The 24,073-nt window shown below is 37.0% G+C and overlaps 2 pseudogenes; both read left to right on the forward strand.

Moving 5' to 3' along the window:
* The first annotated feature begins 553 nt into the window (after positions 1-553).
* LOC132270600 (pentatricopeptide repeat-containing protein At4g39952, mitochondrial-like) lies at positions 554-8,013 on the forward strand (annotated as a pseudogene).
* A 9,705-nt stretch (positions 8,014-17,718) lies between these two features.
* LOC132268285 (uncharacterized) lies at positions 17,719-22,910 on the forward strand (annotated as a pseudogene).
* The last annotated feature ends 1,163 nt before the right edge of the window (positions 22,911-24,073 follow it).

Genomic DNA, 24,073 nt, shown 5'->3' on the forward strand with positions numbered 1-24,073 from the left:
TGGGCTGAAGTGATGGTTCCCGGAGAGTAGTCTGCCCATAGTTCGAACTCTCGAACTAAGCACTTCGAGCGCTCGAAGTTGGACCAGTATGCTCCTTCCTCTTGACTTGCATTGCACTACTTTGGTAGAACAGCCATAACTTTCTGCTCCAAACTCCAAATGACAAACTGTTTAAAGATTTGGAAAGCTAATTCAAATCTCTAAATATGTCATGCTTTAATGGAAGTCCATTTCTTAAGTTTGATAGGTCAAAAATGGCGAGCAAAGTCAGATTCCACTGCTGCCAGAACTTTAGCCTTGAGCACATTGCTATTCAAAGATTGAATAAAACACCATTTTTGCTCCTTTTTAGCCAATAAACATGAAAATATATAAAAACATGCAAATGAAGATAATTTATAAAGAATAATCAAATAATGGATTTAACTAATGCAGCTAAAGGCGCTTGAATATGCAATATTCGGCGCTTATCAACCTATCCCTATCCTTCCCTTTCTTTTCTCTCCGAATCCCTCTAAATCCCTCAATCTAAATGAGCCCTTAGAGAATTCCCATGTTGGGATTCAAATCCAACTACCTCCATAAACGTTTATATTCATCTTCAGCGTCTCATGTAGTCAACTACCTTAACTGTCAAATTAACTTCTTCCTCTCCAACCAATTCACTGACCTGCAATCTCTCCTCCGATCACACGCTTACATTATCACAACTGGTCACACAAACAACATTTTCATAGCATCAAAGCTCATCTCTCTCTATGCTTCTTTCAGTAAACCCAACTTGTCAACTCAAGTATTTAATTCAGTTCATTTCAGAGATACTTTCCTTTGGAACTCTGTAATCAAAGCTCATTTCTCCAATGGAGAATACCCACAAGCCCTTCAATTATACCTCTGAATGTGTTTATCTGATACCCAACCTAACCATTTCACCATTCTAATGGTTGCTGCATCCTGTGCAGAGCTTTCATCGTTAAATTATGGCATGACCATACATGGGTTAGCTTCAAAACTTGGACTTGTTGCAGGAAATTCAGCAATTGGGTCTTCATTTGTCTATATGTATTCAAAGTGTGGTTGTATAGAGAATGCATCTCTTGTGTTCGATGAAATTTCTGTAAGGGATGTGGTTGCTTGGACAGCACTTGTAATTGGGTATGTGCAGAATGACGAGAGTGAGAAGGGGTTAGAGTGTCTTTGTGAGATGCACAAGGTTGGTGGGGATAGTGAGAGGCCGAATTTTAGAACATTGCAAGGTAGGTTTCAAGCTTGTGGGAATTTGGGGGCTTCGCTGGAAGGTAGGTGCTTACATGGTTTAGCAGTAAAAATTGGAATTGGGTGTTCTCATGCCATTCAGTCTTCGCTATTGTCAATGTATTCCAAGTGTGGTACCCATGAGGAAGCTTATCTTTCATTTTGTGATGTTTTCAACAAAGATCTTATCTCATGGACATCAATCATTGGTGTTTTTGCAAAATTTAGGTTTCTCACCAAATGTTTAGGCATGTTTATGGAAATGCAGGCTACTGGCATATATCCAGATGGAATTGTTACCAGTTGTGTAATTTTGGCTTTTTGTAATTCTATGAGGATCTTTGAAGGAAAGGCCTTCCATGGTTTAATCATAAAGAAAAATTATGTAGTAGATCAGATGGTCCGTAATGCATTGTTGTCAATGTACTGTAAGTTTGGACTTCTAGCTTTTGCCAAAAAGCTCTTTCATAAAGTACACGATCGGGACACAAAGTCTTGGAACATAATGGTGTCTGGCTATGGTAAGATCGGGCTAAGAGCCAAATGTGTAGAATTGTTTAGCGAAATGCAACATCTAGACATTGAATCTGATTCAAACAGTTTGGTATCTGTGATTTCTTCATGTTCCCAAATAGAAGCATTCCATCTAGGTCAATGTCTTCATTGCTATGCGATTAAAAGTCTTATGTATGAGAATGTTTCAGTTGCCAATTCACTCATAGACATGTATAGTAAGAGTGGGAAATTAACCATTGCATGGAAAATATTTTGTGGGACACAAAAGGATACTGTCACATGGAACACTTTGATATCTTCTTATACTCATAGTGGGCATTCTGCCGAGGCTTTAGCCCTATTTAATGAAATGGTTTCGAAAGGCTTCAAGCCTAATTCAGCAACATTAGTGACAGTGCTCTCTGGTTATTCTCATATTACATCTCTGGAGAAAGGAGAACAGGTTCACAATTACATCAAGGAAGGGGGATTTCTGTAATGACTCGGTCATTTCCTTCCTTTCCTTTTTCCTTAGAATTTTACGGATGAATTTTTTTCGTTGAAATTCCTTTTCTAAGTTCGGTTTCTCGTCGCTTAGTGTCGTCTTGAGTGCTCAAAAATGGTCTCTGAGACTCTTTCCTTTGAATTGACTACTTCCTTTAAGGACCGAGTCATTTTCACAATTTTCGTTTTTCAACACTATTCACTTTTTTGTCCTTATTCCTATTTTGTCCTTTTCCCTATTTCATCTTTTCCCCGTTTGTCACTTTGTTGGCAAAACCTCACTTCTTGTGCTCGGAGTTGGTTTTTGACTTCACGTATCTTTATCGTGAGTGGTTTCCACGAAATACGTATCTTTACTTTTACAGGAAAGTACTCTGGTTGCTCCCGGTGTCCATAGGGGCATGGATGCATAATTCTTTGAAATTAATTTCTTTTCTTGGGGTGTTTTTCGTAAATATCTTTTGAAGATATTTTATTTCAGGAGTATCTAAGAAAATATCTTTTGGAAGATATTTTCATTCTGGGGCAGTTTTGCAGTTAACCCTTTTGTGGGGGCCATTGTGCAATTAATGAAAGTTATTGCAAATTATCTTGTTTTAAGCCTGGATCCTTGTACGGGATTTATTTTCACTTTTCGTCGAGTCATAAACTCTTAGAAGTCCCTTCTGGTCAATGTTTTCCAGTTTCAGGGTTTCTGGCCCTATTTTGCGCCAAACTTGTTTGGGGCATAACTTTCTACTCTGGACTCAATTTTTGACACCGTTTCTTCCGTTATTCTTATTTTCTCATTTTGAATCTTTTTTGTTCACAGAGTTTCATCATTTGAGTGCGTCTGCTCAAATTTCACTTTTCTGGACCCCGGCGGGGCCTGTTCGGGGTACCTTTTGAGATTTCTATAAAAGGGGGATGAGATATTTTATTTTTTCATCTTCCTCACTCTCTTGCATTACCTGAAGCTTCCATGGCAGCCCAAAGGAGGCTGCCACCTTCTCTGTCCTCATTTGAACTTCATTTCTTTGTCAGAACATAGTAGGGCCTTTGCGTTTTGTGTTCATGTTGACTACGCGCTTCTTTCACCCTTATTAGAACCCGTTTTTGGCCAAATTTGGAGTTCGGGTTTGAATTCAAGTTGTGATTTTGATGGGGCTTCTTATGGGTTCATGTAGATCTTGTTGTCCCTGACAAAAATCTTCAGTATCGTCGGATTCGGAGCACTTTTTTTTTTTCGGTGGGCTTTTGAGATTTTCATCTCAAATTGAGGTAGGGGATGTCTTAGGTTTATATTATTGTTGTATTGATTATTTTATAAGCATATACAACTTGTGAGCATGCCTTGTTCAAGTTTTTAGAATTTAATTTATTTACTTTCTTTGTTTAGGATTTAATTCTAATGATGATATATAATTTAGAATTAAATTGTGGCATACTAGTAAATTAGGCCTTGGTGAGTTGTGTAATATATATTAAATTTAGAGCATTTGAGTAAGAATTGCAAAACTTATTTAATATTTATCTTTTGTGAAAGATTAATTCACATAGTTGTATCAAGCATGAAACCAACTTTTAATGTGATATTAAAGTAGGCCTTGGTGAGTTCTTTAACATATATTAAATTGAAGACATTTGGATATGTTTGAAAATCTAGAGAAAAATTAATTAATGAGCTTAATTAATTTTATTTTAACTGTGTTGGTCACTTAAATTGATATTGGAGGTAATAGGTTGATAATCCTTTGAAATATAGTATATTTAATTACCTTGTGAGCATGTTACTAATTTGATGTAGAATTAGTACTTGAGACCCCTTGAAATGGTAATTGGACTTAGCATGATATAGAATATCATTGACTTGCATAGCTTGTTTAGATATATCTTGTGTAGGTGTATAACTTGTTAGAATATTACAATTGTTTACCTTGGAAGCTAGTTACTAAATTGGGACTTATTTAGTACTTGTGGCTTAGTGTGGTAATGTGGTTCAATTGTTGTAAAATATTCTTGTTTTGGTGTATAAATTGCATATTGGAGTCTTGGCATGTCATATGCTATCTAGACTTGAATTATAGGATATGGTTTGTGTGGATTCAATCTTATTTGTGCATAGAAGATGGTTTTATGCATTAGTGGATTTGGTATAAGTTTGGTCTAACTTATTGATTTTTGTATAAGTTTTGGACTTATTGATTTTGGAAAGCTTGTAAGGACATATTTCACGTGATGGCTAGGGTTTGGCTCTAGTGCGGAGACAAGAGTCTTCTAAGTCATAAGTGTGCACTAGGTAGTACCTTGTGGGTCATAATTGCCCGGAATAACTTATGCATATGCGCACTAGGTAGTGCCTTGTGGGTCATAATTACCCGAAAACACTTGCTTGGTCTAGTGACCACATGTCCTAGTCTTTCTACTTTGATTTCGCATTCAATTTCAAGTTGTTAATCATGGATTACTTGTAACTTGAGAATTGGTGCTTGCCTATGTATTTTGATCTCATTTAGTATACTTGAAACTGTATACTTGAACTTGTATCCTTGTTGGTGTTTCTAAACTCTATCTAGTGTATTTACGCTTAGTATGCTTGTCTTGTGTGTGTGGATTTCATTTTTGTATACTTGTGCCATGCATACTTGTCTTGTGCGTATGTGTTTAGCTTAGTATACTTGTGTTTGTATACTTGATTTATGAGTACTCTATACATATATCTTATACTTGTGTATGTATACTAGATATTGCTTATCCCATTTAACATGATTTAGTATACTTGTGAGCAGGTGTACTTGAATGTCGTGTATCATGTTTTAATACGGTTTAGTGTACTTGAGCATGTATACTTGTATGCCGTAGTTCATTTCAATTGCATGAGTAACTTAGGATGATCCCTGAGTCTCACTTTGACATAGACATTAGGTGGCATGAGCCTCTCTAATATGTTTCACCTTAAGGTGATAGAATTGTAAAATGCTAGGTCGATGCATGTTCATCTCCTACAAGTAGCTTTATGTTACTCACCCATGTAATGGGGACATTTTTCAGGTACCAGGATCGAGATTCGGGATTCACATCATGCTTGGATGATTTGTAGACTTGAAGTTCTCATTTCTTGTAAATGTTGGCTTGAAATGTCATTTATAGCTTTATATGTCAAAAGGTGTAAATTTGATTCTATTTTTGTAATGTGTACATAAGTACACTCTTTACAACATATTTGACATGTATGAGATGAGGCCGGAAGCCAATGACATGTATCTTGCTTTCTATGCACTTTCGTTTTCAAGGCTTAATATGAAAATGTTGAAAAATGCTTAGACATTGTGTCATAACTTTTGCTTCGGGTGTGGGAATTTCATTTTTATTCTTTCGTAGGGTCTCATTAATCATATCTGAAGTGTGGCCAAGGGCCAATTGGTAATTAGATATCATTTGGTCAATTTTGGTTTCATATTTTCAATTTCAAGTTCATTTTTACCTTTTTGGCCGCTAGGGGGTCGGATTTTGACTCGGCCATTTCTGGGAGCCACGGACCATTCCCGTATGCTCAAAATCACCATTTACGTCTATGTGCATGATCGTTTCTGGGAAAAACCCTTTCCTTTGTGATTTGAGCCTCCTATGGAACCATTTTTCAATTTTGTTGCATAATCTATTCTAGGGGGATTATATACTTTTCACATCAGTTTTATTTTCTTCTTTCAACATGGTCGCTTAGAAAACCTGATTTTAGGGGGGGTTTCTTCTTCGTGTTTTTCCAGAAAACATCGTCTTGGTACCGGAAATCCCTCATGAAGTTTCAACTTCCAGTTTCATTTTAGCAGTTTTTTAGCTCTTTTGACCAGATTTCTTGGGAGGGCATTTTGGCCATTTTGCAGTGAGGTTTTTGGAATTCTTTCGTGAGTTATGTAGAAAACTCAATTTTGAGGGGCGTTTCTTCTTTGTGTTTTTGCAAAAAAATTCATCTAGACCTCCAAATTCAGCCTCTGTTCTAGAATTTTCTGAAAAAAAAACCACACAGCAGCTTTATGGGCTGCTGCCATCCATGGTGCACCCAGCGCACGCACGATGTGCATGGGTGTGCGCATAGGGCTGTCATGGCCCCTCGTCGGGCCGCCGCGACGTCAATTTTCTTTTGGGCTTTTCTCTTTCGTCCGAGCTTCGATTCAAGTGAAATTTTTTTTTTAAACTTGATTAATTTTTCGTTGTCTATCCAACGGTGTGCTCAGTTACACCCGGATATTTTTGGATAACTACCAGTTTGCCCTTAAAGCTTTGAGTGTACGTTTTTCATTGTCATGCCGTTTCTCCTTTGTCCGGACTCCGAATCATGCGATTCTTGAGTCCATCTTGATTAGTTTTTCGTTATCCTTCCAGCGATGTGCTCGGTGGCACCCGAATCTACAGTTTTTAGAAATGGCTATTTTGCCCCTAGGGGCTTATTTGTCATATTTTCGATCTTTTGCTTCTGCATCAGTTCTTGTTGAGTTCCACGACCTCATGGAAGGTCACTTTGACTTCCTAGAGTCTTATTTTCTGTTTTCGCTTCCGCATATCGGATCCGTTATCGGGTCAATCTTCGGTTCATCACAGGACACGCTGGCATAAAAACCAGGGTCGTCACAATTTCAGTTTAATTTATCTCTTGAAACTGCATTCGTTGATATGTATGCAAAATACGGGCAGCTCAAAATAGCAAGAGAAATATTTTACTCAATGAAAGAAAAAGATGTTATTTCTTGGAGTGTGATGATCTCTGGTTATGGATTGCACGGAGATGCAGAATCTGCGATAGAGATTTTCCAGTGGATGTTGCAATCAAATGTTAAACCAAATGAGCTCACCTTTCTTACTGTTCTCTCAGCTTGTATGCATGCGGGGCTTGTTGAAGAAGGAAAGTGGTTTTTGATAAAATGGGTGATTTTTCTATGAGACCCACATTGAAGTACTACACTTGTATGGTTGATCTTCTTAGTCGGTCAGATAATCTGTATAAGGTTGAAGCTTTGGTTCTCTCGATGCCCATGGACCCTGATGGGGGTTTGTTGGGTGCTTTTTTAAATGCTTGCAAAATTCACCACAATACTAAGATGGGAATAAGGATTGCGAAGCATGCTATTGCCTCCGACCCAGGAAATGATGGCTATTATATAACGCTTTCCAACTTATACACCTCTACAGGGAGGTGGGAGGAGGCAGAACATGTGAAAATAATCATGAAGGAAAAAAGAGTGAGAAAGCGAGCTGGTTGGAGTGTAGTATAATTCATAGGGAATAGCCATCTGCTCTTTGGTGTATGAAAGGTACTAACCTTGATATCATAAAATATGCAAAAAAGTGCTAAACTCCATGCTATAGACAATGTGCATATCTGCAGATGGTTTTGATGCCTTCGGTGCCATTATCTCTGGGTCCTGAAATTCACTATAAGTCTCCACTGGCAAAGAAAATGCCAAACCAGCAGTTTCACTACCTTGGTTGCAGGGAAATCTTATTCATCATGGAATTCTGACCCTTATTTTTCTTGCATTAGCTCAGCATTGATAACATTCTTGCTGATGTATGATGTTGAGAAAGTTGTCCCCCTTGTTTTAGGTTAGATTCCTGCTACAGTTCAAGCAGATGTTTACTTTAAATCTTGATTGTTGATTACACATTAATAAATTGATAAGAGTAACTGACCTTTTGTTGTCTGAACTCAATTAACGAGCACGGAATGGAGGTTTGACATTATTGCATGCCGTTTGAACAGGTACTGAGCTGCATGCACAGGCAAGATCATAGAATGAATACACATTAGTTTACACGTTCTAAGTTTTATATTCTCCTTTAGTCTTCATTAGAAAGCATGTAATGGAGGTTTGACATTGTAAATATATGATTAAATGATCTTTGTTCAAATTCCAGCTCAAATTAATCATTTAGATTGTTTAGTATATTTCATGGGAAAAGCCTTTGTTTATAATAGGATGCCTTTTATGTTGCAGATAAAGAGTCAGCAGTTGTATACTCAGCTGGCCTCTAAATTGTGTCGACATAGCAAATGAAAGTTTCGTAAAAGATAGGATATGTTAACTGAGACCAAGTACCAGATCACTCTGAGATAATTGTCTTCTCTAGCTTATGGCTGTCTGGATGTTAAAGCTTTAAAGCAGACTGAATCATCGTGAACGCTACATATAGAGACTAGGGGCATAGATTCTTATTATGTTCTTTTAATCATATACTAGTGGGACAACTTGGCGAGAACTATTATTAAAATCAAGGTATGAAACATTTTAGTAACTTTCTCAACTTTTAAATCTGGGCTTCCAAGGCTCTAAGTTTGGGGAGATCAATTGATGAAGCATGGCCTAGATACAGATCATAGAGGTTTCGGAGATGTGATAGTTAAATACATTTGAACGGAGTCCTTTGTCTTAATTGTGCTTTCCATTTTGAAAATATGAACCATAAGCTGCATGCTACATGGGTTGACAAAAATTGAACTTTTGTGGCGTAGATGTTGGGAAATGAATACAAGGATCTTCCATATTTTCAAATCTGAATAGAGTCATTTGCATCACAGAATAGCAAAAAGCTTTAGTAGTTGATTTGGAGTTAAGCTAGTGGGTTTTGGCTGATCTCGTGGGTTCCAGCTAATTATTTTTCAGGCAGTTCTCTTCTACTAATTCAAGACTCTTCAATGCAGTGATCGGTCTTCCAAAATCAATGATTCATTCACTCGGGAGCCATCCCTAGAAGTAGAAGCTACTTTCCAAATTGCAGCCTTGAAACCAGCTGTCCACATGGATGAACAAGTCCTTTTGCGTTATTAGTCCGAAAATGGAAACAAAGTTTCCAACCCTATTATCCGTTTTCTTGTTTCTGGATTCAGGATTGTTAGATTACAAATGTAGTAGTCCTTTTAACACAACAGAGCTGCAGCCAAAAGCTTTGTAATAGACTGAAGAGATGATTGAATAGAACAATTTCTGTTTGCCCCTCGAAGTTTTAGTGAGCCCCATTGCATAGCTTCAAATAACTTCAGTAGTTCAAACAGGCACGGCCTCAATGGGGAAGATAATGATGTTATCCAGCCATTTGCTCATCTGATTCCGCTGATTTCATGATGGTACCTGATGAGAGCTGAAAAGTACGTATTTAAACCCCTTAAGCTTAGGCATTCTAGTACCTTATCTATCTTACTTTACCGTTTTAGATTGATTTCGTATTATTTTCATTTTCAGGCACTTATCCCAAAAATAAGCTAACTCAGCCAAATTAGAGCTTAATTGAAGCAATTCTGGGATGAATCAAAGAAAGGAGCCAAGTGGAAGTAAAAGGAAGAAAAAGGTGGAAATCAACATCTTCGATCGATCTCAGATCAAAGTTTGATCGATCCAACATGATCGACCTCAGCACTTCAAGATAGATCAGAGGCTCAATGACATTTTCAGATATCTTAAAAGTTCGATCGATCGAACTGCTTTGTCCTTATCCAAATGATTGATCTTATCTAGTTATACCACCCTACCAACCACTTTTGTCCTTTTCCCAAAAATATCTTCAAAATATCTCAGATTTGTCTGTATCCAAAAAGCGCGACCAATGAAGATCGATCCAGCCTAAGTTCGATGGATCTCAGCAATTTTTGATCGATCCAAGTCTAAGGTTCGATCGATCGAACTTCCTCCAGTGTGAAAAAATTTAAATTTCCAGCTCATTAAAAGTTGTCATTTATCTAATCATTGGGGAATATTGTGTGCATGACCCCAGCTCATTTTGGTGTCATTTGACCTACCTATATAAGGATAAGGATTACTTTTTACAAAGGGGGGAGCCAAAGGAGCCAACATAATATCATTTCATCTTTTGGAAAGCAAGCTTAGAGGAAGAGGAGGCTAGAGACACCATTGGAGACTCTTCATCAACCAAGAAGCAAATCTTTACCATGGAGTTAGCCCTTGAGGGTTGGAAAAGCACTACCATGAGTGGCTAGACATCCTCTTGGGACTAGAGTTAGCCCCAAACATGCTTTCTACATCTTAATCTTGTGTATTATTGAGGGATTAGTGTTGTAATACATGTTTTGGCATTTATATATATAGATCTTATTTATTCAATGATTTATGTGGTTTAATGCTTCCAAGTGATCACTTCATTTTATCCATATGTCTATGTAAGCTAGAATAGATGTTCATGTGCTTGTCTCTATTTCTTGTGTTATTGATGCATGTTTATGTGTATTAATGTTATAGATCTAGAGATTGTCAAAACATTGTGCTTGAAAGAATGCCCTTGTGATTTTCTAGATGGTCTATGCTCATTTCTTGATGGATTATGCCTCTCCCTTAGCTTAATTAGTTTAATTTCATGTCATTAGCTTAATTGTAGTGTAGTGGTAGTATAGTTGTTAGATGGGAGGACAATCCATGCTTGTTGTTTGATGTTCCATACTTTTGAATGCAAGTAGCATATGTCTCTAACCTTGTGGTGTATTTGGCTTGTGAGCTTAATGAAAGGATTAATGACTTGCTAGATATGTTGTGCTTTTCACATGCTATTTAGACAATATATACTTAATTGCTAGATATATTGTGCTTTTCACATGTTGATTAGACAATGTATGCTTAATTGGTCAACCTTACTAATTGAATCAACCAAACACACACACACATCAATATTGCAACACACATTACCCTCATTAGTCACTAGTTAAAGGTGTAGAAAAGTATTGCTTGGTGGTGACCTCTAAACCCCAAGATTTCTCTCTCTCTGACTTACTCTTATTTGTATTCAATTATTTAGTTTAATTTGCTCTCTAGTTTAATCAACCAACCAACCATTTGTTTGATCACTCGACCTACTAACCCTAATTGCGATTCCACAACCAAGTACGACTCCAATCCCTTGGGACGATCCCTACTCACTCTTCCTACGTTAGTAGTAGTGTTGGTAGTGGTTTTTATAAATTTAAACTTGACCTAAAAAGGCTTTTCTTGAACCGCTCATTCACTACATTAATTTGGCGTGTAGGAACGGCCATCTCGTCAAATTTTGGCGCCGTTGCCGGGGATTAGGCAACGTCGTATTTGTGGAATCAATTAGGAATTAGTACTCTTTTGATCGTGTCTTTACTTTGTTTTTATTTTTCTTTTGATTACTTATTGTGTTTGTTTATCTTTGACAAGGAGCATTGAGTTAGGAGGCAAACAAATGAGCATCCAAGCAAAGGAGCTAAGCAAGCAAGGAAAAATGCTAAAAATTTTAAAAAAATTGCTATGCTAAGCTATAAATTTAGAGTTGAAGTGCTAAAGGACCTTGGTGAGCTTTTTCTTACTCAATCCCTTAGTAAAATCGTTGGCCCACGTGGAGGCTTGTTTTTAATTTCTTAGATAAATCGTGAGCCCGCATGGAGGCAATTTACTTTTCTTTGCATTGTTATCAAAGCATGGGAGTATGGGAACATTGTTTTTAATTTTCAAAGTTCGATCGATATGTGATTCTAGTTCGATCGATCGAACTAAAGAGTGACCGTTTTTAAATAGAACCGAGAATAAGATCTCATTCTCCCTCATTTCCAAACCCTAGTTCCTACACCGCTGTAACCTCACCCATTTCCTCCATCTCCGCGCGAGATCTCCGGAGTGAACCAGGTGTCGATCTCTCCCTCTTCTCGGATCTTCTTCCTCTTCACATTTCGTCTTTTATCTCTTTGATTCAAGGTAAGATCCGAGACCCTATTATTGATTTCACACCTCGATTTGTTAAGAGTATGCTTTAAGTGTTGATCTGTTCCAATATTCATAATGATTGTTGGCCATAGATGAAGTTTTAAGCTTTTCATGTATATATGTCTATATTCATCTTTATGCCGTGTCCATTATAATGAGTTACTTTGATTATTGGGAGTGTGAGCCATTCTAGGTGATTGGGATTGATGTTTGTTGTGTTGATGGGCCCACGAACATGTTCATGTGGGGTCCCGTGCTTCCACAGTCACAGATCTGTGACTTCTCGTTTTTCACAGAACACAATTTGATCGATCAAACTTGTGTCTCAGATCGATTGAAGTTGTGAGATCGATCTCACTTACTTTCGATTGATCCAACCTTTGTGATCGATCTCACATACACACTTTATTCATCTTATATTCACATCATGTTATCGTATTTATGCCCAATGCCTGTGATATTCCACATTGGATGCATTTCATACTTACATTGCTTAGCATGCTTCACATCCTATCACTTGCATAGATTCATGTCATATATGTTTTGTCTATCTTATTTGACATACATGTTTCTATTGTGCTTTCAATTATTTATTCTAACGCTAACTCCTATTGCAAGATTTCCTTTTCGTAGACCATGACTAAGAATAATAGTTCTTCTACTTCAGCCACACCTGAGGCTCATGATCAGATATGTCGCTTAGAGGAGCAACTTCAGAGTTTAGAAGATATGTTAGTTGCCCTTAGAGCTAACATTGCTACCCTTCATCTGAATATGTTGGCTGCCATTAGAGCTGACATTGCTCGCCTCCGTACGGAGATTTTGACTGCCATTGATGACTTAGCCAAGGAGATCCGTGGAGTTCCCTATGCCTGAGACTCCCAGTCTCTTTATCTTTTTATGCTTTCTATCTATGTAGTGTGTTTACTACACTTGTGATACTATTATTTTTGCAGCCGGGTCAGTCGGCTTTGACACTGGATGTATTGCACTTTTATTGTTGTTTTTATCTATGATGGATGTCGTATGCTTTTATTGATACATCTGTTCTTTTAACTCCATCAGGTGTATCACAGTGACTTCAGTGAGAGAGTGCTACCCGATTTTCAGGACCACCCTTATACCTCTCTCATTTCTTTATCTGTTTATCCCATTTACACTTGCATGTCCACTGTACACTAATTATCCCATTTTGTTATCTGATGAGTTTATCCAAGTGCCAATTTTCAGGACCACAGTTCATCCCAAGTTTGGGGGGGCCATGCCACCCACTTTGGATACTTCAATCCCGATCATTCGACGCCTTAGTTGAACTGGTATACTCTTTCCTTTGTTCTCTTGCACATTGAGGATATTGTGTCATTTAAGTTTGGGGGGAATAGTGCTTTGCAGTGTTAGCTTTAAATTTTAAGATTTTGAGCATGACTTGTGTATTTGAGGGATATTTCTATAATTGGTACATATCTAGCTATGATTTTAATCTTTTGAGGACTATATTACTTAAAATTTAAAAATTGCTTGACGTGAGAGTCCAATACTCCATGTATGCCTTATGGAAGCCATTTAGGAGTAAATTTTTCGAAAGATTGATATCTTGCTTGAATTTGTGGTCCACATCATCATGATTTTGTGATTGTTTTGAGATTCACTCTAGTGTTTTACACTAGCACAAGCGCACACTAGCATTCATTTGTGGGGTACATACTTTGTTGATTATTAAATTTGTTATATCCCAATTGAGCTAGTACTGCATTGAAAGCTTTCATTCTTGATAAAGGTGGATAACAACCCCTTTTCACTAAGTAGCCGGGCTTCTAGCCTCATCAAGCACTAAACTTCTCGCGCCAAAAGGTGGAGGGTCCAAACTCTAGGTTAATAATTGATTGTTCAAAAAAAAAAAAAGGTTGTAAAAGCAATAAAAAAAAGTGAGGACTTCTCCCAAAAGGTGAGAAGTGGGAAATGATTAGACGGTTGTTGCCTTGATTTGTAGCCTAGTTGATTTGAGCTTGTAAGTCCGTATGGGTATTTGAATGTCTAATGCCCTAAAGCCGTTTGGTTTGGGAGTCATTGACCTAACGCTCGACCTTATAAGTCACTAGAAAGCTTAATAGATCAACAAATTGCATCATGTTTCCATCTTTGATCCTATAAAAAATAAAAATAAAATTAAAAAAAAAAAATGAGTGAAAAGAATAAATACAGCTAGATGAATAAAGCTTTAATAAAAGATCCACTTTTTGTCTTGATGATCTGAACTAGATTTGTGTGCTAGTTTCAGGGTAAGGATGTGATTAATTCTTTAGTTGGCTTAGATAGCAACACATTTGATGCCGGTCCACTCAAAAAGGATTCTAGAGTTGTTTTGATTTTCATAATCATTTTCTTGATGTGTGGAGGACCATACTTGTTTGCTTGATGTTGAGATTTTGGGAGATTGCTTGGAAATGTTTGAAAAATTGCATACTTGAGGTAGTTTTCTCCTGGTGCTTGTTTGCAATATTGGTGCCTCTTTTGAAAGAATGAGCTTAATGTTTATGGGTATCATTTCTGGAAACCCTTACGAGACTTCACTCGTCCACTAGGGGTAACTTAGGGGTTTAAAAGGCTTTGCATATGCTAAGTGCAATCGTGTTCCCTACGAAAGTGACGTTATCCATTTATTGTTTTCTAGATTCATACTTGTACAGTTGTTCATTTCATTCCTTTACTTTCTAGTTCATTGCTAGGGACTAGCAATATTTAAGTTTAGGGGTGTGATGAGCGCTGAAAAGTGCGTATTTAAACCCCTTAAGCTTAGGTATTCTAGTACATTTATTTATCTTACTTTACTGTTTTAGATTGGTTTCGTATTATTTCCATTTTCAGGCACTTATCCCGAAAATAAGCTAACTCAGCCAAATAAGAGCTTAATTGAAGCAATTCTGAGATGAATCAAAGAAATGAGCCAAGTGGAAGCAAAAGGAAGAAAAATGTGGAAATCAACATCTTCAATCGATCTCAGATCAAAGTTCGATCGATCCAACATGATCGATCTCAGCACTTCAAGATGGATCAGAGCCCCAATGACACTTTCAGAGATCTCAAAAGTTCGATCGATCCAACATCATTCTTCAATCGATCGAACTGTTTTGTCCTTATCCAAATAATTGATCTTATCTAGTGGTCCCTACCAACCACTTTTGTCTTTTTCCTAAAAATATCTTCAAAATATCTTAGATTTGTCTTTATCCAAAAAGTGCTACCAATGAAGATCAATCCAGCCTAAGTTTGATGGATCTCAGTAATGTTCAATCGATCCAAGTCAAAGGTTCGATCGATCAAACTTCCTCCAGTGCGAAAAAGTTAAATTTTCAGCTCATTAAAAGTTGTTATTTATCCAATCATTGGGGAATATTGTGTGCACGACCCCAGCTCATTTTGGGTGTCATTTGACCTACCTATATAAGGATAAGGATTGCTTTTTACAAAGGAGGGAGCCAAAGGAGCCAACATAATATCATATCATCTCTTGGAAAGCAAGCTTAGAGAAGGAGGAGGCTAGAGACACCATTGGAGACTCTTCATCAACCAATGAGCAAATCTCTACCATGGAGTTAGCCCTTGAGGGTTGGAGAAGCACTACCATGAGTGGCTAGACATCCTTTTGGGACTAGAGTTAGCCCCAAGCATGCTTTCTACATCTTGATCTTGTGTATTATTAAAGGATTAGTATTGTAATACATGTTTTGGCACTTTTATATATAGATCTTGTTTATTCAATGACTTATGCGGTTTAATGCTTCCAATTGATCACTTCATTCTATCCACATGTCTATGTATGCTAGAATAGATGTTCATGTGTTTGTCTTTATTTCTTGTGTTATTGAAGCATGTCTATGTGTATTAATGCTATAGATCTAGAGATTATCAAAACATTGTGCTTGAAAAAAATGCTCTTGTGATTTTCTAGATGGTCCATGCTCATTTCTTAATGGATTATGCCTTTCCCTTAGCTTAATTAGTTTAATTTCATATCATTAGCTTAATTGTAGTGTAGTGGTAACATGGTTGTTAGATGGGAGGACAACCCATGCTTGTTGTTTGATGTTCCATACTTTTGAATACAAGTAGCATATGTCTCTAACCTTGTGGTGTATTTGGCTTGTGAGCTTAATGAAATGATTAATGACTTGCTAGATATGTTGTGTTTTTCACATGCTATTTAGACAATATATACTTAATTGCTAGATATATTCTGTTTTTCACATGTTGATTAGACAATGTATGCTTAATTGGTTAACCTTGCTAATTGAATTAACCAAACACACACACACATCAATATTGCAACACACATTACCCTCATTAGTCACTAGTTAAAGGTGTAGAAAAGCATTGCTTGGTGGTGACCTCTAAACCCTAAGATTTCTCTCTCTCTTACTTACTCTTATTTGTATTCAATTATTTAATTTAATTTGCTCTCTAGTTTAATCAACCAACCAACCATTTGTTTGATCACTCGACCTATTAACCTTAATTGCGATTCCACAACCAAGTACTACTCCAATCCCTTGGGAAGATCCATACTCACTCTTGCTACCGTAGTTGTAGTGTTGGTAGTGGTTTTTATAAATTTAAACTTGACCCAAAAAGGCTTTTGTTGGACCATTCATTCACTACATCAATTTGGCGTGTAGGAACGGCCATCTCGTCAGTACCTTCATATGCTTAGAAGTTTTATTTTATTTATATATTTTTATTTATAAGGTCATAAGCTTAGAAGATGTTGTCTTGTGGATGGTTGGGACTTAAATCCTGTCTTTCTTTTGGCCCTGTCTGTGCTGATGAAAAGGCTATTCAGTCTGTTATCTACTTTGTTTGCATAAAGGATTTAAATGGATGAAATGATCAACAGTGTCACAGTGATTTCATGTTGACTTAATTATATCTATATTAACATATTATATATCAAATTATCAATTGGCCCCATTTTAAAGTTTTGTCTTTTATAACTGGAAAATCTTCCTTTGACTGACTTGTTAGCTCAACTATTAGGCCATTGACAATGTACTAGGCCAGACCAAGCCACAGACGGCATGTATGACCAAAAACCAAAATTCCTACTTAGTCCACCAGTCAAGATAAGCATCCCAGGCCATTCAAAGTCTAATTTTCTATCTAATGTCATTGTAATCTTTTTTCTACTTGGTTGAAAAACAAATTTATCTACCTCATAATTATGTGAAAATGTTTTTATTTTATTTTATAAAATATTATTGCTTCTAGATATAAGTAACTCTTTAAAGAAAAACACTTTTCACAACACTACATAAATTTTAATATAAGTTGGTTGTCCAACCTCACAACAAAGAGTAGCGTTGTTTAATCTGATCAACGAAGATAGAGTGAATAAATATAGTATTTAATTTCATCTCTAAAATAAAATAAGTGAATAACGGAGGGAGTAGGGTTATCTTTGTGTCTATACTCATTTTAAAAAATAGAAGTTTAGTCTTGATGCTACGATCACATTCGCAAGGTAATAGTTTATCCGTGATAAGATTGTACATGTGAACCTTGGGCCTCAGTGAATTGGATTTGCCAATTTTAGTCCATATTTAAACGTAAATTACACTCATCTCCCACTAAATATAAAATAAAACCGACAATCTTTTTAAGGTTAGTTATCAAAATCTGTTTTAACATAAAACAAAGACATCTAATCTAATTATACCTTTTCATATAGCAGCTGGATTTGTGGAAAATGTGCTCATTTTGGCTTCTGGGCATCATTTGTTTAATTAAGGAAACCCCATTGACAACTCAGACTGAAGAAAATTTTGTACTTTTCTGTTGGACCAACGTCAAACTCCCTGTACCCTTCTCTCTCTCTCCACTTTCTCTCTACTTCGATTAATAGGGAATTACTTAATCTTCAATTGATTTCTTAATTTTGATTATTGACCAAATTTCTTAATTGCTTAATCTTCAATCAATGGGCAAGTGTTTCAGCTTCGCGTCGACAAGAAATCAGTGTTGCAGATACTCATTCAGCTACTCCGGCCTGAAATCGAGGACCACCGATCTCGCCAACGGCACGGTAATGCACTGTTGGGTCCCCAGAAAGCACAAACCTAAAAAACCCACTCTGATCATCATCCACGGAATCGGAGCGAACGCAATGTGGCAATAAAACGACTTTGTGTCTCCGTTGATTTCCAAATTCAATCTCTATGTTCCTAACTTGGTCTTCTTCAGTGACTCGTCCACGACTCGACCGAGCGGACCGAGTCGTTCTAGGCTGAGTGCGTGATGCAGACGATGGAGGCGCACGGGGTGCGGAGGATGAGCATGGTAGGGCTGAGCTACTACGGATTCGTGGGGTACAACATGGCGGCGCAGTTCCCGGAAGCGGTGGAGCGGGTGGTGATAGGATGCGCCGGGGTGTGTTTAAGGTGCCTAGTGTTGAGGCGGCGACCGAGATTTTGTTGCCGCAGACACCGCAGAAGATGAGGGAGTTGATGCGCCTTTCATTCTATAAGCCACCCAAGACCATGCCCTCTTGTTTTCTCAATGATTTCATCGATGTAAGTGTCACATTTGCTTAATTTCTTTGATCAACACTTTTGATTGATTGATTTGTTTTCAGTTGGTTATGAAATCGATGCCTTATAATTGAAATCACTTTAGTTAATTTGATTACAAAATTGGTGTCTTAGAATTGAAATTTTTTTGTTTATTCCATGCCCCTAAAATAGCTTTATTTACATAACTTTTTGCTTCATCATATGAATCTTTGATTGCATTAATTGACTATAATTTTGAATCTAAATAATAAAATGAAAGTTTTATCTTGGATTCAGATCAGATTTGAATATATTTGTACAGAAAAGGGATTGAACTTTACTTGAGATCTGATTCAAATCGAGTTCATTTTGTGGTTGGATATGTTTATGTCCATAGGCTCAGCTTTGTGATGAGTTCAGGGCAGCTTGGGTTGTTGGCGAGTAAGCTAACCTTTGTTATATTTTATTACTTTATTATCAGTAAATGGCTATGAAGCTTGTCAAAGAATACAAAACAACCTGAAAGACTTGTTTCATAAATGAGCCTATTAAATGAACTCGATCGAGTTCAATTCATTTGTTTGATAAGGACTGTTGGGAGTTGCATGTTACTGGCATTATGCCATAAAAGTGCCAACACTCTACAACCTTGTAGGATGTGAAAAGGTTTATGTAGTCCAGGTTTTGGTGCTTTGCAGTTGATTCACCTAATTTATTATAAAAAATCTTTACCATCTCATTAGAGATTCAAGCATGGTAGTCTTTTAATAACTAAGCTACGCTTAAGTTATTGGGTGGTGCATTCTCTCCAACCCTAACTTGCAACAGTCTCGTAGAGGTCCGGTCATCGTACCTACCTGGGGGCGGACTCGGACAACTCCTGGCTAGGTGCACTTTAATCCAAAAGCTTAATCTATTGGGTAGTACCGCATACCCACTCATTTTACTTTCCATCTAGATCTGATGTGGGACACCTCTAACAATGGGATTGCTCATATTAATTCTCTTTATGGAGATAGCATGCTATAAATCATCTAGGGTGATTGAAAGTGATGTATATTTATATTTTTTGTTTTGGAAGGTTGAGCAAACTCACAAACACATGCCTCCACCAAGGCTTAAGCCCCGACCTTCCCTTTGGGGAGGTGGGTTTGTACCAGCTAGGCTATTGCCCATTTGGTTGAAAGTGACGTATTCCAATGGAAGACAATGTAAGAAAATATTCTGGAGCTAATACTATAGTCTTTAATACCTAATTTCTTTTACACATGGTCTGACTAGATCACCCTCATTTATGCTTGTCTATTCATCCAATAGCATCAAATTAAGGACTATGCATTGTGGAACTGTACAAGCATAAAGCAAGGTATTTGGTTTTTGCTAATATACTCCATTTAGGTGTCAAATTAGATCAAGTAATTGTGCAAGGGAGTGAAAATTGAGATGAGACATTCAAAAGGATGAATTTAACTAACATATGTGATATAGAAGAATTTAGTACAAATGATTAATTAAGAGTGATGAAGCAAGTAGAAGTTAGAACTTAGATACATGCCTGAAGGGCATAGAAAGAAAATTATTGATAACGATCTTGCTGCCAACCCAATAGTATCATCAAGAAAAGACTGAATCTTTTTTGAGGTCCTATGATCGAGTTGATATGAGAAACTTGGATTTATAATCCCTTTAGGTTAGAACTATCTCTTTTTAACTTTTGTCAATTGACAATTCTTTTTAGCCTTCCATTTCTGCTCCTTCATGACCAAATGATTCCATCTCTTATATTGATAACAATTTGATTTTTTTATTTTATTTATTTTTTATTATTATTATTTTATCTCACTATATAGAATATAAATGCTTTGTAAGTTAGAGTACTACATATTGCAGATCAAGTAATCTTCAGAAAATTAGCTCGAACTGTTTCTGCAGATATGTCCATGATGTTAGATGTACACTTATGGCCTATGGGCTAATCCTCAATGTTGTCAGGGGATTGCAGTATCATTCCCTATCATGTTATTTGTTGAGGTCCTGAGGATACTTGTTTATTGATGTGAGCAAGTAGGATATATCCTATAACCTTCAGCTGCCTCTGATTGGTTTCTGAATTTGGTTTGCGGGCAGGTGTTGTGTACGAACTATCGTCAAGAAAAAAAAGAATTGATTCTTGCATTACACAAGGACAGAAAACTCTCTGATCTTCCCAAGATTACCCAGGTTCTTATATATATATATATATATATATATATATATATATATATATATATATCATTTTATCATAGTTCTATTTCCTAATGCTTAGTTTGACAAGCCCCCTTGATGGCATAACAACTCCTTCATGCAGCCCACACTAATAATTTGGGGGGAACAAGATCAAATATTTCCGCTGGAACTGGGACACAGATTAAAAAGGTCAATCTGAAGAACTTTATTAGTCAAATAATACTTCTTGCATTTTAGAAAATTATAAAAATTCAACATCACATATGTTATGATTCAATGTCATTGATACTGCATTCCATTACCAAAGACAATTAGGAAACGTTTGAATAGCTAGCATGTCTTCTTACATTTTGACATCCTTTGACCAATATTGTTCATAGCACCTAACCAGGGCTTTTACCTCATTTTCAATTTTAAGACTTGTTTCCAAGTTGAGTTTTGATTTATTATTTGTTTTATAATTCACAAGCATCTAGGTGAGGATGCTCAACTAGTAGTTATTAAGAATGTAGGATACGCTATCAATATGGAGAGGCCGAAAGAGCTCTACAAACACATGAAGTCATTCCTTATCGAGTCTCTACCTCCTCCTAAGCATGAAAATAATAGCAACAACCGTAAGGCAGACTAAAACATTTAGAGAAAATAGCGGAAGTCAAACATAGCTAGCATCAAGTTTGTGATTTGGAAATATTTATGATAATGAGTACAGAATGTACAAATATCCCGTCGGCCATCAGCCCCGAGGACATATTGCTAGATTGGTATAATTTGATTTGGTTTGACATTACAGAAGGACATTTGAAGCACTTTAATTTTCATTTAATCTGCCAAAAGATCAGATATAAATGGCTGGCATGGGGGATGGCCATTCTTTTTCCCCAAAAATATCACTTCGAGCAGGTATTTTGAGGCTCTGTTACATTATATCACTCTAATAAGACATTATTTGCTAGTTGTGAAGTAATTTTTTTTGCAATGTTGCATTAAGAAAATTTTGGCATTGTTGCATTAAGCCTGTAGTTGAACTTAGCACTGGGAGAAACTTGCCAACACAGGACATCAATGAAATTTCAACTTGACAATAAGGTGTGTGGATTATATTTATGTAGTCCTCTTCATGGCAAACTAGTTCTTTTTTGGTTGTTATTTTTAATGACAAACTAGTTTGATGAGCATCTTTTATTTCTTTGCCTTTTCTATTTTGGGAAATGGGCTTTGAAGTGACTTAGTTCTATAGTCAAAGCCTAAAATTTCATCCATTACCCATTCTCAAAATAAAATACTTTGACCAAAACCCAAATTGGGGGTCTTTAACAGCAAGAAGTGTCCATCTGATCAACCCGGACTTCAATTTTGACCCGACCTTGGAACACTCAGTATGTGGTGGACAGGGTCAAATTCATGCACACAAACAGGATGCTCTGGCATAGTCTACCTTTATTCCATACAGCACTCCGTTAGTTGATAATATTATCATCCTTCACTTCTTTTCCATACCAACAACTTCTTTATAATTTCTTGAGAATAGATGCCAACAAAAGAAGAAATTAAAAGTGAACCTCACAAGGTCAGAAAAACTCTCTCCCTCTTTCTCTCATCATCATCGTGTTATGCATAAAATTAGACCAGCCAAAATCCCCAACCAGATTTTCCCTGCAAAACCATCAAATTACAAACTCAAACTCAAATTCTATCGTCAAAGATAGTTTTCAATTTACCTAAATTTTTAACTCCATTTAATTAAGTATGCATGTCTTTCTCACCTAATAAACACGGTTTTTTTTTTTTTTTTTTTTTTTTTTTTTTTTTTCTGGAATAAAGATGCTTTTAATTATGTGTAAACAAATGTACCACACCGGCCAAAAAGAAACTTCATTTTGTAAGAGGATCAGCAATTCATGTGCCTTTTAGTTTCAAACATATCACTGACACATGTACAATTTCAGATGAATTTAAGAAAATTTTAATTTTCTAGGGTGCTATACTGACATGATTTTTATGTTCACTGCAGGGACATGGAAAAATAGGCATATATGATTTTGCGGTTAACTTGAATATATATAATATACGGTATACCTATATAGAAATTTTGTAATATATAATTCAACTATAGTACGTGATAAATAAATTAACTGTATTTAGGAGGGAAAAAAAAAAAAAAAAAAAAAAAAAAAAACCCCACAAAGAGAGACTTACAAGTTGATTGAGAAGTGGCGCTGAAAATGATGCCTTGGAGGCGATTGTAGTTGTAACAGTCTGTAGTTGTATTGAAACCATCCTTACAAACACATACAAAAGAATTACCAGGAGGGGCATACCCACATATTCCATCGCTTATCTCACAAGCATGACAACTGGTGGCACTATTGTAACTATCCTACCCTCCTAGTGTGTACTTCAACGCCACCCCGTATTCCCACTGGCTCGGGTCCGTTGGTACCTGTTAGAGAATATTAATAATTAAATTACACGGTCTAACAATTTAAGTTTTGAGAGTAAATTGATGATGATTAATGGTACGAACCTCGCCTAGTGACACAATGGATGCACACCCTGAACACTTGAGCGCATTGAGGTCTAATTCATCCTTCGTATTGAGATTCGCCGGAAAGTAGATGCAGCACGTGTTTGTCGGCAGAAACAGAGGTAATCCGATGCTGACGACGGCTGGACAGGTGTAAATTGACACGCAGAGGTAAGAGGAGGATGGATCACAGATGGGTATGCCCTTGATGGTGAGGGAAGAGGTGGGTGATGCGTAGGATTAGAGGATGAAAGTTGATGGGCTGAGCTGGAACGGACTGGCCTAATTCAGGCCCAGTTTGGTTTTGGAGGGTTGCATGGAGGTGCAAGTGGACATGGAGGGTGGGGTGATGGTTAAGGTAGAGGTGGTGTAGGATATAGAGGTTATGGGGTAAGAGCCGGTGTGGGTGGCGAGGAGGAGCTGGTCGCCGGCAGGTGTGCAGGTCACGTATGGGTGGAACCGGGGTGAGCCGCAGCCACAACCGCTGCCTAGAGGGTACTTGACGTCTAATTGGCCACACTTGGTCAGGCGCACAAGGTCTAGAGCTATCAAGTGCCGGGGTACAGTGAAGAGTATAACTAGGATAGGGAAGAAGATGGTGTGGAGGAGGAGGGAGGAAAGAGGACTTGTCGTTGCTTTATTCTGTTTTTCTCTCTAGGATGGAAAGTTGATGGGAAGGGGTCTAGTTTGTTTTAGGGGCCAAACTTTGGAGCATAAAAAACAGAGATTATTCTCACAATGTAGTGGCAATTGTTTATTGATCACAAATTAAAAGGAATAATTGTTAGTCAAGCTCACTAGAAATGTGTTATTGTGAACAAATA

The sequence above is a fragment of the Cornus florida genome, unplaced genomic scaffold, assembly GCF_030987335.1.
Source record: "Cornus florida cultivar Cherokee Brave unplaced genomic scaffold, ASM3098733v1 CherokeeBrave_3.0.0_Hap2_Chr08, whole genome shotgun sequence".
NCBI classification, from domain to species: Eukaryota; Viridiplantae; Streptophyta; class Magnoliopsida; order Cornales; family Cornaceae; genus Cornus; species Cornus florida.